This window comes from Cynocephalus volans, chromosome 15, assembly GCF_027409185.1.
Source record: "Cynocephalus volans isolate mCynVol1 chromosome 15, mCynVol1.pri, whole genome shotgun sequence".
Lineage (NCBI taxonomy): Eukaryota > Metazoa > Chordata > Mammalia > Dermoptera > Cynocephalidae > Cynocephalus > Cynocephalus volans.
Window position 1 is genome coordinate 36121548 of NC_084474.1, and position 19553 is coordinate 36141100.

The 19553-nt window shown below is 38.6% G+C and overlaps 1 protein-coding gene across 2 annotated transcripts in view; it reads right to left on the reverse strand.

Moving 5' to 3' along the window:
- Positions 1 to 19553, reverse strand: part of TPD52 (tumor protein D52) — a 230156-nt gene that overhangs the window by 90426 nt on the left and 120177 nt on the right. The gene's annotated exons all lie outside the window — the stretch shown is intronic.

Sequence of the window (19553 nt, forward strand, 5' to 3'; positions counted from 1 at the left end):
CAAATTACGGTAACCTGCAAGTGAAGGAAAGTGGAAATGAAGGTCTTAGAATATGATATTGAAAAACTGCATGGTGACTTTCAGTTTTCTTGCTGCTTCTTCCTAACAACAAGCAAACAGCTAACAAATCAACAATTCTTCTTAGATCCATCTAAGAGGTAGAGGTCACAGAGCAAACTGCTGCCCCCAAATTTGGAGAGAGAGGCAAATGCAGAGAACACTGCTGGTCAAAGCACAAACTTCAAAACACAAACCTCCTTAGGAACCAGTGCGTAGCAACACCTGAGAATTGCTGGAGGCTCAGTGTAGACAAGTCTCAGAATTAAAAATTCCAGGGGGACCCAGTCATGGGGGTCTCCTACATTTTTGCGAGTTTCATCTCCAGGAGCATGACCTGGTTCTTACAGAGAACATAAGGGCAAAATCCCCTGTGCTTCAGGAAAAAGGAACAATTTTTAAATACACCAGAGCATTCTGTTCTATTCAACAAGATCTGTCCTCAGGAGAAAGTTTAACCAGAGCCTAACCTGCCGGGGTTTTATCCGAGCCTAACGGACCTGGGGGAAGAGAAATACCCAACTCCACCTGGCTCTAGCCATCCTGTCCCACCAAAAGGGGTTGGGGACTGAGAAGCATGAGTGAAGTTCAGGGACCAGAGGCACGGGCTTACTAAAAGACAGAGCCCTACTCAAAGGACTACAGAACACTTCCCATCCCCTGATACCTTATCACCATATTACTAAATGGCTATTTACAATAGTTCCTTTTATCCAGTACAACATGTCCAGCTATCAAGAAAAAAATTACAAGACATATAAAAAGGTAAAAAAAAACAGTTTGAAGAGACAGAGTAAGCATCTGAACCAGACTCAGTTATGGCAGGGATACTAGAATTATCAGACCAGAAATCTAAAACGATTATGACTAAGATGCAAAGGCCTCTAATGGACAAAGTACACAGCATGCAAAAACAGATGGGCAATGTAAGCAGAAAGATGAGAATTCTAGGTAAGAGCCAAAAAGAAATGCTAGAGATTAAAAACACTGTAATGAAAATGAAGAATGCTTTCGATGAGCTTACTGGTAGACTCGACACAGCTGAGGAAAGAATCTCTGATCTTAAGGATATCTCAATAGAAACTGCCAGAAGTGAAAAGCAAAGAGAAAAAAGACAAAAAATGTAAGCTACACATAATGGGAATTCCAAAAGAAGAAGAGAGGACCAGAAGAAAATATTTGAAACAATAATGATTGAGAATTTCTCCAAATTATTGTCAAATGCCAAACCATAGATCCAAGAATCTCAGAGAACACAAAGCGGGATAAATGGCAAAAAGCACTACACCTAGGCATATTATTTTCAAACTACAGAAAATCAAAGATAAAAAATCCTGAAAGAAGCCCAAGGGAAAAAAACACCTTACCTATAGAAAATCAAAGAGAAGAATTATTGGGCTGGCTGGTTAGCTCAGTTGGTTAGAGCACAGCCTTGTAACACCAGGGTCAAGGGTTTGGATCCCCATACTGACCAGCTGTCAAAAAAAGAGTAATAATGAGAATTATATATCCAACTTCTTCTCAGAAACCATGCAAGCAAGAAGAGTAGAGTCGCATATCTAAAATATTAAGAGAAAAAGAACACCCACCTAAAATTTCATGCCCTGAGAAATTATCCTTCAAAACTGAAGGAGAAATAAAGGCTTTCTCAGACAAACAAAAATTGAGGAATTTTGTTGCCAGCAGATCTGCCTTGCAAGAAATGATAAAATAAATTATTTTGAGAAAAGGAAAATTATAAAGGTCAAAAACTCAGATCTATGTGAAGAAAGGAAGAACAGAGAAGGAATAAGTGAAGGTAAAATAAAACCATTTCTTTTTCTTTTTCTTAACTAATCTAACAGGTAAGTTTACTCATGATAAAAAAAAAATTGTTAATGATAAAGGGGCCAATTCTCCAATAAGACATAATCTTCAATGTGTACATACCTAACAACAGTCAAAATACATGAGGCAAAAATTTCCAGAACTGCAAGAAAAAATAGATGAATGTATTATTACAGTTGGAGATTTTAACCCCCTTCTATCAGAAATGGAGAGATCCAGCAGAAAATCAGTAAGGATATATAAGAAAATCAAAAACACCATAAATCAACTGGATATAATGGATATCTATAAACTATTTCATCCATCAACAGTAGAATACACATTCTTCTCAAGCTCACATGGAACATTCACCAAACAGACTTCATCCTGGACCATAAAACACACCTTAACAAATTTAAAAGAACAGAAATTCTATAATGTCTGCTGTCAGACTACAATGGAATTAAACTAGAAATCACTAACAGAAAGATAGCTCAAATATCCCAAAGTACATGGAGAGTAAATAACCCACTTCTAAATAACACATGTATCAAAGAATAAATCTCAAAAGAAATCTAAAAATACTTTGAACTAAATAAAAATTAAACAAAACTTATCAAAATTTGTGCAGTGAAAGTAGAGCTTAGTGGAAAATTTATAGCATTGAATACAAAAATTAGAAAAGAGGAAAGCTCTAAAATCAATCACCCGTGTTTGAGAAACTAGAAAAAGAGTAAATTAAATACAAAGTAAGCAAAGAAAAGAATAAAAATTAGAGCAGAAAGGAACAGAATTGAAAAAAGGAAATCAACAACAAAAATCAACAAAGACTGTGGGTTATCTGAAAAGATCAATAAAATTGATAAGCCTCTAGCCAAGCTAAGAAAAAAAGAGAGAACACAAATTACTAATATAAGAAAGGAAAAGAGGGTGCATCACTACAGATTCCACAGACATTAAAAGGATAATAAAGTAATACTAACAACTCTATGCCCACAAATTTGAAACAGACCAATTCCCTATTAGACACAATCTGCCAAAACGCACACAAGAAGAAATAGACAATATGAATAGCCTTATGTCTATTAAAGAAACTGAATCAATAATTAAGATCTTTCCTAAAACAGAAAGCAATAGGTCCAGATGGGTTCACTAGTGAATTCTACCAAACATTTAAAAGAGAAATTATACCAATTCTCTACACATTCTTTCAGAAAACAGAAGCAGAAAGAAAACTTCTTAACTCATTCTATGAGGCCAGAACTATCCTGATGCCAAAATCACACAGACATTATAAGAAAACTACAGACCATATGTCACATGAACATAGACGCAAAAATTCTCAACAAAATATTAGTAATCAAATCCAATAACATATAAAAATAATTACACACCACAACCAAGTAGGATTTATGCCAGGTTCAACATTCAAAAATCGATTAACGTAATACATCACATCAATAGGCTAAAAGAAGAGAAAGCACATGGTTCTATCAATAATTGCAGAAAAAGCATTTGACAAAAATCCAACACCCATTAATAAAAACTCTCAGTAAACTAGGAATAGAGGGAAATTCCCTCAACTTCGTAGAGAATATCTACAAAAAATCTACAGCTAACATCATACTTAATGAGAAGAACCATGAAACTTTCCTACTAAGCTCAGGAACAAGGCAAGGATGTACCCTCTCACCACTACTTTTCAACATCATACTGGAAATCCTAGCTAATGCAGTAAAACAAGAAAGAGAAATAAAAGGTATACACATTGGGAAGAAAGAAATAAAACATGTCTTTGCAGATGGCATGATCATTTATGTAGAAAATCTAAAGAATCCACAAAAAAACTCCTAGAACTAATAAGCAAGGTGATTATAGCAAGGTTGCAGGATATGAGGTTAATATACAAAAAAATTAAGTGGCCAAAGTACTGGTAAAGTCATCTTCAGTACTGGCTGAAGTCAATGAGGATGGTAAGTATGAGGAGGAAAAGAGAAAAGCTGTGAGCCAGATGCTGAAGAAAAAATTGAAAGAATAGAGAAGATGTCTATGAAGGATCCCTTTCAAGTATTTCTAAAAGAACAGTAATCTGGAATGGTACTAAGAAGCAAGAACCAACATGACTCTTTTTCTTCTCTAACTCTTGAGACCCATCACAACCTGTATGAGGGAAGGCCAGAAAGAAAGTAGTGTTATCAAGAGAATCAACAAAGCAAGCAAGAAATACTTGTAGCGAAGGATGAAGCAGAGACTGTTCACAAAAACAGAGGAGACTTGGGGCCAAGGAATACAAATCTACAGAGCAGGCCTGAAGAAAAGAGGACAGATTGTATAAAAGAGTGGTGATCCACATGATAACCCACAGGATAAAAGAAGAAAACACTGGAATTTCTATTCACATGTATTTTTACTACACCCTTTAAAATGTTTGCATGTGAGAATGCTTTAAAATTTATATAATAAATAGTACTGTAGTACATGCAAGGGTATTCTAATAAGACAAGTTTTCTAACTAAAAGCTAAGACACGCAGGTAGAGACAGGCAATTTTATTTCCAACTATTCTGGGAAATAGAACACTTCTAAAACTAGATTAAATGTCTTGCTCTAGGATCCTATATAACTCAGTTGGTGCTACAGAATTACGTTAATAACACTCATCACATTTAAAATTTGATTATTAAATGTTGATCTTCCTTGCTATACTTCAAGATGAACGAGATGTCTGTCTTGTTCACTACTAAAAAAAGTTACATAAATATATAATTTTGGTTCCTGAAAGACATACTAAAAAATAGGGTTGGTGTATTTACTATTCTAAAAAAAAAATTCTGGAAATCAATTTTTATCCTATCTATGGATATCATCCCTCTCTACACTATCCACATTTCCATGTTTAACAAACATAACAGTCAAAAAATTCTTTCAGAGATCTGATATAAAACACTACTGCTACCTACTCCTACTTCTACTTATTCTAACCCTGCACAATAAAAACACAGGGGCAACACTTATAAATAATATCTGGAAAAAATGTCCAAGACAGGAACTGGCTCATAAATAGACATCATGAAAAGTCCCTAGTGTAAAGCTAAACACAAGGAGATGAGACTACCAAAACGGTTACAGGGGAATAGAACCTTAAGATGGGTTGGCCTGAATTAATTCTGGGTTATCTGAGGTTGGTTTCCTAAATTGATTCAATATAAAGGCATTAATGATCCTATTTCCAGTGATAAGGGGCACTGGTAGTCCATAGTATGCAATGGCAAAGCGGTTTTTTAATTAACACCTGGAGACAGCTATAACCAAGTGCCCATAGAAGGAAAGGCTTCGTGGTGAGCAAGTATTCTATTTGCTGCCCCAGATCAACTAGGTCAAAATACAGAAGTATAGAAGTATTGGTTGTTTTCTGTTAAGTGCACTGGAAATGATAACCTCAGGACTTAAAATTTCCAGCTAAAGCTCAATGTAAGGAACTCGAATATATCCACAACAGTCCTAAAAGAAATCTTTATCTCTATTAGGCACAGGCCTGAGATTTCTTAAAAAAAAAAAACCCCAAAATCTAATCCTGAAAACAGCTGAATGACAATGCAAACTGAATTCCCAATTTTGAGGGTTCTCTAATGTTAATGTTAGATCATTGATGAGGAAGGCATTGGATCCCGAAAACTGGAATAAGATCATATGGGTAGATTTTGATGAAGCCGGAGACTTTAAACCCCTCAATTCTGTTGAGTGTCCTCTGCCAATAAAAGAAGTTCTTCCACCCCAATCTGAGGAGGTTAGTCTCCCCTTTCCTGAAGAATCTGCAATGGTCCACCCTCAGGTAGTTGCAAGAAACAGTTGACCCTCCTAAGTACTCACCTCTATAACTTCTCATTGATTCTAAACCTGCATTGTTCAATACGGTACCCAGGTCGTGAGGGGTTTTTCAAGATGGTTTTTCAAGATGGTTTTTCAAGCTGAGGTAGAAAAGGCAGCCACTGGGCCTCAGGCAGCCGGGAAACTTGTGGACCTTCCTCTCACCATCTCTTAAGGGAGGACTGCTGCTGCTGGCCGGTCGTGGGGGCTGACCGCCACTTTGCCCCCGGCAGGAGAGGCTGCCTCATTTACAGGCAACAGCTTTGAAGTATGGAGCAGGAAAAGAACTGTTTCTTAGCTGCAAAAGCGAGTCTCTAAACAGGGAACACGGCGCCAGGGCTGCTGTGGATGCAGACAGGATCCCAGAGGCCGGGGCGGCGCTGAAGGCAGCCAGCTGCCCTATTCAGGATTCGAGGTTTCAGGCCAGCATAAAAGAAGATTCCTGGGAACGCCCGAGCGCGCCGAGACTGAACAGCCCGAGGCGGCAGCGGCCGAGAACGGGGAAGGCGACAAACCAGAGGCAGAGAGTGAGTGCCCGACCTGGCACAGCCCTGTGAGCGACCCCTGGCCCAGCCCTGCTTGGGGGGCTGACGCCCACCCGGCTTCCGCCTACATCACCGGTTCACTCACCACCCCAGAGCTGCGTCCATTTTCCCAGGTGCTGGCAGCTCCGGCCCGGCTCCGCACGGTTACTCACTGAGCCTTCCCACTTGCTTGCCCCTGCGCAGGGCTTCCCGGGGCCTGCGGGCCGCCCCCCCCCCCCCACTCCCTCTGCGGTTCTCTGGTGGGGCTGGTGGCATGGGGCGTCCCCGGCCAGTATTGGGAGGGCAAGGAAGTACGGGTGGGCCCGACTGTCACTCCACCACACCCTGGACTCCGGCCCTGGTAAACTCCCTGTTACTGGGAGGCAGATACCATCTCTGCGGCCACCTGTTTGGAAAAACGCCTAACCAATTTCTGGTTGGGAACAGTGTGGTAGGAGAGTTCCCAAGTCCGTTTGAATCTGCCGGAGAGCTGGCTGCAGGCAGGCGCTAGACTCAGTCCATACCGGGGGGATATAAAGGTGAACAAGTCCCGAGAAAGATCTACACAGTGCTACAAAGGCACCCAGAGCGACCGGTCGTCTGTGCCTACCAGAAACCCGGTAGACTTCCTGGGCGAGGCGGTGCCGGGCAGGGTCTTGAAGGCCCAGCTGATAGACGAGGGTTGCAGAAGACACGTCCCAGCCCAGCCCAGTGCGCACAGAGTGGGGAGACGGGCGGCCAGGGAGGTGGAGACTCGATAAAAACCACACACCCTGTGGGGTCGCCACCGCACAATCCAACAGCCTGGGCCAGAGCACACGGAACAGGGAGAAGTCCTGCACGGGAAGTGAAAGCTCAACAGAGATCACACACCCTATGGTACGTGATCCAGCAGCCCAGCAGAGTCCAAGCGGACCAGAAAGGTGGCTCCCCGGAGAGGCCCAAGACCCGAGGCAACCATACACACAAGGCACTAGAGGCCAACTGAGCAGTCACGGAGGTAGCCATATGAAATTGGAAACCACAGCAACATCTTAGTTAGTCAATAGTCTCAAACCAGTGGACTGTGAAACCCCCTACCACAATGAATAAACATCAAAAAAAAGATACCAGAAATACAAAAAATCAAGAAAGTACACCACCAAAAGTTAATAAATCTCAAACTCTAGATCCTATAGAACAAGAAGCCCTTGAAATGACTGACAAGGAATTTCGAGTGATAATTCTAAGGAAACTGAATGAGATACAAGAAAACTCAGCTAGACATCATGATGAAACGGGGAAAAGTATACAGGACCTGAAAGAGGAAATGTACAAGGAAATCAATGTCCTGAAAAAAAAAGTAGCAGAACTTGCTGAACTGAAGAAGTTATTCAGCGAAATAAAAAACACAACGGAGAGTTTAACCAGCAGGCTTGTCGAAGTTGAACAGAGAACCTCTGAACTTGAAGATGGGCTGTTTGAAATAACACAAGCAGACAAAAAGAAAGAAAAAAGAATCAAGGACATGGAAGAAAATCTGAGAGAGATATGAGACAACCTTAAACGCTCAAATATCCGAGTCATGGGTATTCCAGAAGGGGAGGAAAATGGAGATTCCATTGAAAACATATTCAACAAAATAGTGGCAGAAAACTTCCAGGTATAGGAAAAATCACAGATCTTCAGATCCAGGAAGCTCAACGATCTCCAAACATATTCAACACAAAAAGGCCTTCTCCAAGACATGTTATAGTCAAATTGGCAAAACTCAAGAGACAAAGAGAGAATCTTAAAAGCTGCAAGAGAGAAGCGTCAAATCACCTATAAGGGAGCCCAAATCAGGCTAACATCAGACTTTTCATCACAAACCCTAAAAGCTAGAAAGGAATGGGATGATATATTCAAAATACTAAAAGACAAAGATTGCCAGCCAAGAATACTCTACCCTGCAAGGCTATCCTTCCAAAATGAAGGGCAAATAGTATATTTCTCAAACAAACAAAAACTGCGGGAGTTCACTACCACACGACCACCCTTACAAGAAATCCTCAAGGGAGTACTGGGTTTGGTTCCTGAAAAATAACTACCACTGCCATAAAAACCCAAGAAAAATCAAAACCCACTAGTATAATAAAAATGGCATTCACAAAGAGAAAACAATCAAACAAAAATGCTATCTACAACCTAAGGAACCAACAAACACAGAAAACAAACAGTAAATCAGAAAGCAAGGAACAAAAGACACCTAAGACAACCAAACAACCAATAAAATGCTAAGAATAAATCAACACCTTTCAATAACAACTCTTAATGTAAAAGGCTTAAATTCCCCAATCAAAAGACACAGACTGGCTGATTGGATCAAAAAGGAGGACCCAACTATATGCTGCCTACAAGAGACCCACCTCACCCATAAAGATTCACATAGACTAAGAGTGAAAGGATGGAAAAAGATTTACCATGCAAACAGTAAAGAAAAACGAGCTGGAGTAGCTATTCTTATATCTGACAAAATAGACTTTAAACTAAAAACCATAAAAAGAGACAATGAGGGACACTACTTAATGATAAAAGGACTGATCCATCAAGAAGACATAACAATCATAAATATGTACGCACCCAATGTTGGAGCAGCCAGATTTATAAAACAAACTCTATTAGACCTAAAGAAGGAAATAGACACTAATACCATAATAGCAGGGGACCTGAACACCCCACTGTCAATATTAGACAGATCATCTAGGCAAAGAATCAGTAGAGAAACACAAGATCTAAACAAGACTCTAGACCAATTGGAATTGGCAAACATCATCCTGATACCAAGGTATCAGGTAAAGACATAACCAAAGCCAGGTAAAGACATAACCAAAGCCAGGTAAAGACATAACCAAAAAAAAAAACTACAGGCCGATATCCTTGATGAATATAAATGAAAAATTCCTCACTAAAATATTAGCAAACAGAATACAGCAACACATACGTAAAATTATTCACCACGATCAAGTGGGATTCATCCCAGGGATGCAAGGTTGGTTCAACATACGCAAATCAATAAATGTGATACACCATATCAATAAATTCAAACACCAGGACCATATGATCATCTCTATAGATGCTGATAAAGCATTTGATAAAGTTCAGCACTCATTCATGACAAAGACCCTCTATAAGTTAGGTATAGAGGGAAAGTATCTCAACATAATTAAAGCCATATATGCCAAACCTACAGCCAATATCATCCGGAATGGGGAAAAGCTGAAAGCTTTTCCTTTAAGAACAGGAACTAGACAAGGATGCCCACTCTCACCACTCCTATTCAACATAGTGTTGGAAGTACTAGCCAGAGCAATCAGAGAAGAGAAGGAAATAAAGGGCATCCAGATTGGAAAAGATGAAGTCAAACTGTCCCTGTCTGCAGATGACATGATCCTATATATCGAACAGCCTAAAACCTCACAAAAACACTCTTGGAATTGATAAATGATTTCCGCACAGTAGCAGGATACAAAATCAACACACAAAAATCAGTAGCATTTCTTTTCTCCAATAGTGAACATGCAGAACGAGAAATCAAGAAAGCCTGCCCATTTACAATAGCCACCAAAAAAATAAAATACTTAGGAATTGAGTTAACCAAGGAGGTGAAAAATCTCTATAATGAGAACTACAAACCACTGCTGAGAGAAATTAGAGAGGATACAAGAAGATGGAAAGATATCCCATGCTCTTGGATTGGAAGAATCAACATAGTGAAAATGTCCATACTACCCAAAGTGATATAAAAATTCAATGCAATCCCCATCAAAATTCCAAAGACATTTTTCTCAGAAATGGAAAGAACTATCCAGACATTTATATGGAACAATAAAAGACCACGAATAGCCAAAGCAATGCTGAGCAAAAAAAATAAAGCTGGAGGCATAACACTACCTGACTTTAAGCTATACTACAAAGCTATGACAACCAAAACAGTATGGTACTGGCATAAAAACAGACACACTGACCAATGGAATAGAATAGAGAATCCAGAAATAACCCACCCACTTACTGCCAGCTGATCTTTGACAAAGGCACCAAGCCTATTCACTGGGGAAGGGACTGCCTCTTCAGCAAATGGTGCTGGGATAACTGGATATCCATATGCAGGAGAATGAAACTAGATCCATACCTCTCACCGTATACTAAAATCAACTCAAAATGGATTAAGGATTTAAATATACACCCTGAAACAATAAAACTTCTTAAAGAAAACATAGGAGAAACACTTCAGGAAATAGGACTGGACACAGACTTCATGAATACGACCCCAAAAGCACGGGCACCCAAAGGAAAAATAAACAAATGGGATTATATCAAACTAAAAAGCTTCTGCACAGCAAAAGAAACAATTAACAGAGTTAAAAGACAACCAACAGAGTGGGAGAAAATATTTGCAAAATATACATCTGACAAAGGATTAATATCCAGAATATATAAGGAACTCAAACAACTTTACAAGAAGAAAACAAGCAACCCAATTAAAAAATGGGCAAAAGAGCTAAGTAGGCATTTCTCTAAGGAAAATATCCAAATGGCCAACAGACATATGAAAAAATGCTCAACATCACTCAGCATCCGGGAAATGCAAATCAAAACCACATTGAGATACCATCTAACCCCAGTTAGGATGGCTAAAATCCAAAAGACCCTGAACGATAAATGCTGGCGAGGTTGCGGAGAAAAAGGAACTCTCATACATTGTTGGTGGGACTGCAAAAGGGTGCAGCCTCTATGGAAAATGGTATAGAGGTTCCTCAAACAATTGCAGATAGATCTACCATACGACCCAGCTATCCCACTGTTGGGAATAAACCCAGAGGAATGGAAATCATCAAGTCGAAGGTATACCTGTTCCCCAATGTTCATCGCAGCACTCTTTACAATAGCCAAGAGTTGGAACCAGCCCAAATGTCCATCATCGGATGAGTGGCTACGGAAAATGTGGTACATCTACACAATGGAATACTACTCAGCTATAAAAACGAATGAAATACTGCCATTTGCAACAACATGGATGGACCTTGAGAGAATTATATTAAGTGAAACAAGTCAGGCACAGAAAGAGAAATACCACATGTTCTCACTTATTGGTGGGAGCTAAAAATTAATATATAAATTCACACACACACACACACACACACACACACACACACACACACACACACATACACACACACAAAACGGGGGGGGGAGAAGATATAACAACCACAATTACTTGAAGTTGATACGACAAGCAAACAGAAAAGACATTGTTGGGGGGGAGGGAGGAGGGAGGGAGGTTTTGGTGATGGGGAGCAATAATCAGCCACAGTGTATATCGACAAAATAAAAATTAAAAAAAATAATAAAAATAAAAATAAAATAAAATAAAGCAAAACACTATGGTACCCAGTTGACATGTGTTTATTTAAATTAATTTTAAATTAATAAAAATTAAGGGCTGGCCCGTGACTCACTTGGAAGAGTGTAGTGCTGATAACACCAAGGCCATGGGTTCAGATCCCTACATAGGGATGGCCAGTTAGCTCACTTGGGAGAGCGTGGTGCTGACAACACCAAGTCAAAGACTAAGATCCCCTTACTGGTCATCTCTTAAAAAAAAAAAAAAATATGTGTGTATATATATATATATATATATATATAAAATAATAAAAATTAAATAAAATTTAAAATTCATTTCCTCAGTTGCACTACCAAATTTCAAATGCTCAATAGCTATATGCAAACAGCACATTATAGGGCATTCCATCATCACAGAAAGTTCTTATTAGATAGCTCTGTTCTAGACCTATAACCAAACACAAGTCTCAGAGACTCCCAAGGGTGAGACCCAAAGTGTAGTCCATGAGGAGGTACAATACACAACAAAAGAACTGTATAATTTTACCCATTTATATCAACAGAAACTGGGGATACGTATGGGAATGGATCCCAAGAGTACTGAATTATGGTGAGAGGAAAATAGTGTTGCCTTGAGCCAAATTTTATTAATATAGGCTCGTGAAACAGATTTTTGATATATTCTATTAATTTAAGTGGCTGGGAGTGGCTTTTAATAGTTTGCTTAGTTGGCTGAGTGAAACCGGAACCCAAAGACATATTACACTAAGTGAAGTTGAAATACTTCCTTAGTACCATAGAGTAAGGTATCCAAAGGACTGAAGAGAACAGAATGTTGGAGTAGATTTATTATTTATAACCTACTCACCTACCCCTTACTATGTCCTCCAGGAGGATGTGTAAGACACTCCTTTCACCAAAGATAAGTGCATTTGTGTGGGGAGCCCAGCATTCTTGAAGAGCTGTGTGGTGGCTAATCTCCATAAGCCAGGAATGACAGTAGGAACTGCTGCCAAAAAGGGCTCCCTGAATTCAATGGAGATGATGAGGCCCTGAAGTGGCAGGATTCAAGTCGGCACTTAAGAGCCAAAAGCATGGGAGGCATGGTTATCATAAGGCAGCAGAGCCTAAGCAGTAATCAGTATAGTGTGACTTGTAGAGATCTTTGGCTGGTTGACTGTGGTACCCCGAGAAATGAAATAGATGGAAAAACTTTAGTTCTAGTGAACAGAAATCTAACTGAAATCACCACAAATAAATGTAATGGCCCCTCAACCAATATCCAAACTTGAATCAATTCCCAGACCTTCAGTCCCTTGAGTGAAGAGGAGGTCAAAGGATCCTCCTACATGGGCAAAAACTTGTAGCATCAATCTTCCTTCTAGCTCTACCAAGGGAGCTGTGGCTATTTACCAGGGTGACTGTCCACTGGGGAAGAGAAAATAATCAGACTTGTTAGGGATTATCTGAACTGACACTAATTCTTGGAAATCCAATTTGCTACCAGTCAGAACAGGGGCTTACAGAGGTCACTCTGTAATGTAGTTTTAGTTCAGGCAGGTCCATCTAATGAACCCACTCTGTGGTATTCTCCCCAGTTCTAGAATGTACAATTGGAACAGGTATACTCACCAACTGCCAGAATTCCCACTTTGGTTTCTTATCTGTGGCCTGAGGACTATTAAGGTAGGAAAGGCCAAGAGGAAGACAAGCACTTCCCCTATCTACCAAACAAGTAAATCAAAAGAATATACATTCCTGGAGATATTGCAGCAATTAGTACAACTACCAGTAGGGACTTAGAAGATGTAAGGGCTGTGATTCCTACCACATTCCCACTCAACTTGCCTATCTGGCACTGCAGGAAACAGACAGGTCTGTTTTGGTGATGGGGAGCAATAATCAGCTACAATGTATATCGACAAAATAAAATTTAAAAAATAAATAAATAAATAAATTTTAAAAAAAGGAAACAGACAGGTCTTAGAGAATGACAATTTATTATCATAAACTTAAGCAGGTGGTAACTCCAATTACAGCTGTTGTTGCAGATATGGTTTCATGGCTGGAGCAAACCAAATATCCCCTAGCATCCGGTATACAATTATTGATCTGGCAAGTGTTTTTTTTCCTAGGCCTGCTAGTAAAGACCATGAACCTCAGGGTTATATCAGTTCTACAGTTCTGTGTAATAATGCAGTGAACAGGGACTTGGATTGCCACTCTGTTCCACTGGACACCATGCTAGGTCCATTACAAATGTTGATTGAACCTGTAGGCAGGAAGTAGCAACTACTATAAACACATAGTAAAACACATGTGTGACAGAAGATGGGACATAAATCCCACCTTGGTGAAAGTCCTACAGGCCAGTGGTCTGGGCCATGTTGAGATATCCCTTCTTACTAGTGGTAAAGAAGCACAATGCCTAGTGTTTCTCCTTGAATTTTGGAGGCAACAAATATATACCTTATTCGGATATGATTCTCCAACCCTTTTACCCAGTATCTCAAAAGTTGTCAGTTTTGACTGGGCCCCAGAACAAGATAAGGCTCTGCAAATGGTCCAGGCTCCAAACAAGCTACTCTACTTCTTGGGTTGTATGAGCTGGTAGATGCAGTGGTGCTTGGAAGTGTCTGTAGCAGATGGAGATAGAGAACAGAGACTTTGACAGACCTCTACAAGTGAATTACAGTGCAAAACCAGGGTGGCCCTGAAGGACAGTGGTAAAGAACAGCCTCCCAGTTGGCAGAACTTTGAGCAGTACACCTGAATGATCGTTTTGCCTAAAGGAGAGATGGCCTAAAGTATGGACCTATATTGATTTGTGGAAAATGGCTAATGATATTGCTGGAGGGTCAGGGATTTAGAAGAAACATAATTAGAAAATAGGTGACAAGGGCTGAACCCGTGGCTCACTCGGGAGAGTGCGGCACTGGGAGCGCAGCGGTGCTGGGAGCGCCGAGGCCACAGGTTCGGATCCTATATAGGGATGGCCGGTGCGCTCACTGGCTGAGCGGTGCGGGCGACACCAAGCCAAGGGTTATGATCCCCTTACCCGTCACAGAAAAAAAAAAAGGAAAATAGGTGACAAGGTCTGGGAAAGAGATATGTGGAAAGACCTCTCTGAATGGGCACAGAGAACATAAATGAGTCACATGTGAATAACGACCTCTTCAGCAGAAAAGAAATCTTAATAATCAGGTGGACAAGAAAACCAGTCGTTTGAAAATAAGTCAACCTCTTTCCCCAGCCACTTCTGTCTGTCCCCAAAGGGTTCAAGAACAAAGTGACCATGGCAGCAAGGATGTCACTCCGTCTTAGTGGTAAGAAGGGTATCTCAACATACTCTAGACCACTGGCCACCTAGAAATTTTACCAATATGGCAGGCCCCTGCATTTTTGTGAGTTGAAGGTTATGCATGGATTGAGAAACATTGACTTCTATTTACCCAGGTTGATCTGGCTACATCCCCTATTAAATAACCAATCTGCCAGCATCAGAGGCCAACACTAAGCCTCCAATCATTCCATGGGAAGACCAGCCTGCCACCTTGTGGCAGGTTTGATCTCACCAACTCATTCCATACAGAAAAATGGATAGTGACATATTAACACTAGAACTGATACATTCTGAATATAAACTTGCCTTACCTGCCCACAATGATTCTACCAAAACCACCATCCATGAATTTAATGGAATCTCTTATTCACTGTCATGATATTCCACACAGCATTGCTTCTAACAACAACAAAAAAATCATTTCACAGGAAATAATGTGGGGTAATGGGCTCATGCTTATGGAATTCACTGGTCTTAAAAGTGCTGGGCCTAACAGACTAGTGAAATAATCCTTTTTTAAAAAAGATTAAACTTCCTATTTTGAGCACATGCAATTATAAGAAATAATACACAGAGATCCCCTGTACCCTTACCCAGTTCCCCCAATGATAACATCTTTTAAGACTACAGTATAATGTCACTAGAAAATTGACACTGATACAATCCACTGATCTTACTCAGATTTCACCAGTTTTACACGTAACCCTTTGTATGTGTGTATTTAGTTCTATGCAATTTTATCATTTATGTAGGTTCCTGTATTTGCCACCACAGACAAGATACAGAACAGCTCCACTTCCACAAGGATCCCTCCTCATGTTGTTCTTCTACAACTTTCAACCTACCCTCTTTCCCTCAGTCCCTAACTCTTAGCAAATACTGATCTGTCCTCCATCTCTATAATTCTGTCATTTCAAGATATAAATGGAATCACACAGTACACAACCCTTTGGGATTGGCTTTTTTTCCACTCAGCCTAATTCCCTTGAGAGTCTTTCAAATTGTTGTGTGTATCAATCACTCATTACTTTTTATTGCTAAGTAGTACTCCATGATAAAGACATACCACAGTTTGTTTAGTTACTCACCAGCTGGGAGACATCTGGGCTGTTTCCAGTTTGGGGCTATTACGAATAAAGCTACTATGAACATTTGTGTACAAGTTTTTATATGAACATAAGTTTCCATTTCTTTGGGATAGGATAAATACCCTCTACCCCAGTAGATACCCAGCTCCCAGTGTGCACTCACCTCCCCAGAGAGAACCCAAATGGCTCAACTTGCTGAGTTGCCAGCTCCTAGATCGACAACTGCCTGTGTCAAGACTGACTCATTGCCTGGCAGCTGCCAACAGTGGAATTCCCAAAACTTTAAAAAGGGAGGCAGAAACTAAACTGAATCAAGAGTGAATCAAGATTTTATTCCCAAATCCCCTCAAACGTGGTTAGTTTCCTTTATTTCTTCTGTTATTTAATGCCAACAGATAAAAACAAATTTAAGGGCCATAATCTATAAAAACAGGACTATAAAAACAAATGTAATCAAAACAGAAAAATTTAATATAACCTTTAACAATTCTTTATTTTGACAAATACTAAAAAATTCTAATTTAGTTAAAAAAAATGGTTGTAGTGAATAACGGAGCCCGTTTTCTAAGTATTTGTCTTCACATGACTGTTTCAACAATGGGTTGTATAGATGAAGTTTCAACAGGAAAAAGTGTGGACTAATACTTCAGTGGTGTTCCTTGAATAAATAAATGAATGAACTAGAAGCAATACACCTGGGTTAAAAAAAAAAATATATATGTATATAACCTTTTTAAAAAAAACAAAATGAAACAATACCTGAACACATTAAGAGAAGGGAGTGAGATTTCTGAGCAAAAATGGGAGTTAAGAATCATGAAAGCTAACGCTGACTTGGGAAGTCAATAAAGAGTCTGATGGGGTATGATAAGATCATATGACCACCCACAAAACAAAATACATACTGAATATATGCATCTTTTCTTTTAGAAAATGAACAAATTACAAATGTACAAAATACATACTGAATATATGCATCTTTTCTTATAAGCATATTACATTGATAAAAATCTACTTTGCTAAGAGAATTCTACCTTCCTCAATTCATTTTTTCATGTTTTTTTATTAACTGGTCATTTCGTCTAAACATGCTTTGAAAATGTTAGACTGCGAAACCATACAACATTTTAGAATATTTTTATCATTAACTCAGAGATAATACTCTTAGAATTCTATAATGTAAAAACTGGTGGGTATATATATGTAGCTAAAACCAGAATCATTTTCAACATTCCTTTACATATTAAATAATTTTTAAAACGCTGGTATAATTTTTAAAGTTGTCAATATAAAAATGGTGAGAAAACAACAGGTTAAGTAAAACTATATAGTTTTGCTACTATATGAATTTAGTGAACTTAAAACTTACACTAAAAATAAGAACTTTTCCCCCTTCTATGAAACAAATCCTTTAAATAAACTGTATTTTGGATTTTTCCAGTATTCTAAAAGGACAAAATATCTCATTTAAATATTCTGCCCTCTGGAATATTCCAGTATTTTGAAATAAAAAATATCAATAAGAAATACTCATGAAAAAGTGAAAAATAACAATTGTTTTAAATATCTGCATAAAATCTATCTACTACATTGCTAAAATATGGTAAAACTATAAAGCATCTTATAGCATCACTATTTTAAATAAATAAGCTCATGTAGTAAAATGTCCTACTGTGTGACTTCAAAAACTCTCTGAAAGCCATTTTTTCAATGTGCTGAAAAGTTATATGTCACCCTCTGCTGTAAAGAAACAGTAATATTTATAAAGCAGAAACACCAATTCTTTGTTAAACTATTGCCACCTTGTGGTTATAAGATGGGTTATATGCCACAGCACAGCTCCAAATTGGCTTAACAGATTCTACAAATCTATACTGTCCAAATAATATAAGAGGAATTAAGGTTTCAAAATATTTTTTTAAAGGATGAAAATACTTCATAAAATGTACAATAAATAATTTTTTTTAAAAAAAGGAGGGAAAAAGGTATCTAACTTTAAAAATATCGTTAGTAAACATTTACCAGGTCCTCTCTACATAAGTAAGTATGTGCTATGTTAGTTACAAAAATGAATAGGATTTGGTCATTACACTAAAAAAAAAAAAAAGAGTTGAAGAATTAGATGCATAAACCAATATTAAACCTAATGAACCAAACAAAAAGAGAAGTGGATAAGTGAGCATGGAGTAAGTATGGAACCTAACAAACGCCATACAGGACAATGGTGTGACATGTCATTTTAACTTCAGTTCCTTTTATCTAGTAAGTTCAGTAAAATATAAGGATAAGAAATTCATCATGTACTGCCCTTGATTAAATTACTGGCTGCAGGGAAAAGTTCTTTGTAAGGATAATTTGCTTGGCTATTACCGAACACCACTTATTTCTGAGGTCCACATACACATAAGTCTGTACTTTAAGGACTATAAGAATTAAATCAATGGGTACAACGTGAACTTTTATCACTATGCAAACATATTTTAAATCCAGTAACAGGCCATCTGTGATGTTATTTTTCATTTATACTTATTCAACAATCAAACTAAGTTTCATTCCAATTTAAATAAACAAAAATATATTCAATCCCTATTTATGTGTAAAATATTATGCAAGAGATGAAAAGAGTGAATAAATTATTACTGATGTCCAAAAACTATAGCTAGAAAAAGGATAAAACAGGTTCACAAATGACTAGTATAAAACAAAACCTAGGACATTCAAAAGGAATTTCATCTTGCTGGTAAGATCACAAAGGCCTGGGGGTCTGAGGCAGGAGCTGAGGGCAGCCCCTGCCTCCTGGAAGCAGGCAAGAAACAGAACATGCCCAAGGTCCTAGGCAGAAGCTGAGAGCAGCATCCCCTTCCCAGAAACAGGCAAGGAGTATGCTAAAAACACCACTTCCACGTGGGTGACCCACCACAGCCACAGCTGCTGCCAAAAACAGCTCAACACCACAGTAGTAGCCACAGCCACCCTGCAGGCCACGCCCAGACACCTGACTGCAGTGACACAAAGAGAGCCACCAGCAGAGACCGGATAAAGAAGAGGATGTCTCTCTCTTCAAAGCCCACTAAAGAGTAATGAAGAAGCAACTGCTCTACCATGCCCCTGCTTTATTTCTGATTTTAGTAATTTCAGTCTTCTCTCTCTTTTTCCTTGTTGAGTCTTGATAAAGGTTTGCAAATTTTGTTGATCTTTTTAAAGAATTAAAAAAAAAATCACAAAGGCCTAATAAAGGAGGTGATTTTTACAATGGAATTTGCAGGCAGGGAAGCTAATTCCAGGGTAAAGAGCAAAGATAAAGAAATAATGTTTTGTTTAGGGAACAGCAAACTTTACCTTCAAAAAAAATTTTAAGCAGAAACCATTTTACAAATGAAATCTTACATAGAACCCTGATATGTATAACACAGTGTATTTTGAGTTCAAATTGATAGCATCTCTTTATTATGAAGTCAAAAAGTGTGAATGAACATGCAGTTTTCATAAAAATCAAAACTGAAATCAG